This window comes from Mustela nigripes, chromosome 3 (assembly GCF_022355385.1).
Source record: "Mustela nigripes isolate SB6536 chromosome 3, MUSNIG.SB6536, whole genome shotgun sequence".
Lineage (NCBI taxonomy): Eukaryota > Metazoa > Chordata > Mammalia > Carnivora > Mustelidae > Mustela > Mustela nigripes.
Genome location: NC_081559.1, coordinates 191,990,805 through 191,991,634, shown reverse-complemented (window position 1 = coordinate 191,991,634; position 830 = coordinate 191,990,805). Strand labels below are relative to the sequence as shown.

The 830-nt window shown below is 42.4% G+C and overlaps 1 pseudogene; it reads right to left on the bottom strand.

Moving 5' to 3' along the window:
• Positions 1 to 220: 220 nt before the first annotated feature.
• LOC132013292 (small ribosomal subunit protein uS10-like) lies at positions 221 to 569 on the bottom strand (annotated as a pseudogene).
• Positions 570 to 830: the final 261 nt, after the last annotated feature.

Sequence of the window (830 nt, the reverse complement as noted above, 5' to 3'; positions counted from 1 at the left end):
TTAAAAAGTTTGATTTAGGGGTGCCTGGGTGGCTCAGTGTGGTAAAGCCTCTGCCTTCGGCTCAGGTCATGATCCTGGGGTCCTGGGATAGAGCCCCGCATCGGGCTCTCTGCTCAGCAGGGAGCCTGCTTCTCTCTCTCTCTCTCTGCCTGCCTCTCTGCCTACTTGTGATCTCTGTCTGTCAAATGGGTAAATACAATTAAAAAAAAAAAAGTTTGATTTAAGCACCAGCAAAAGTGACTTCAACCTCAACTCCTAACTCAATATGGAGGGAGGTATTTGCTTAAGAGTCTTAGAAGCATGGGGCAATCAATGATTCACTTGTTGGTCCTGACATGAAAACAAACCCCAGTTTTAGGACCCTGCCACGGGGAGTTTTTCTTGTGTGATTCTCAGAGTCTTGGTGGGCATCCAAACTGGTCTTTTCTCTTTGGAGATTCCTTTCCTTTTTGCTCCTGAGGATAAGTCAGCCTATACTTTCTCCAAGATTTTCTGTCATGGCTGGTTAGAGTAATTCTGATTCTGTGAGTCACCACCTCTGGTGTCTTTCTGGTATCTTTAAAAGCCATGTCTGTTCTGAGGTTTCCTGATCAACTTGTTCCACAAGGAGAATGAACATCAGTGAGGCAGGAGAAGGAGTGGACTGACCTCTCCAGAGGTCCGCTGTAGCTAAGAGTGTCTTCCTCTGGGAGATTAAGTGTATTCAATAAGAATGAACTTCATTAAAAGTTTTTTCTGCATGTATTCAGATAAAATTATGTTTGTTCATTTTAATCCAAATAAATAGTAAATTCTATTCAGAGATTTTTCTAATGCTAAATCTAATTTGG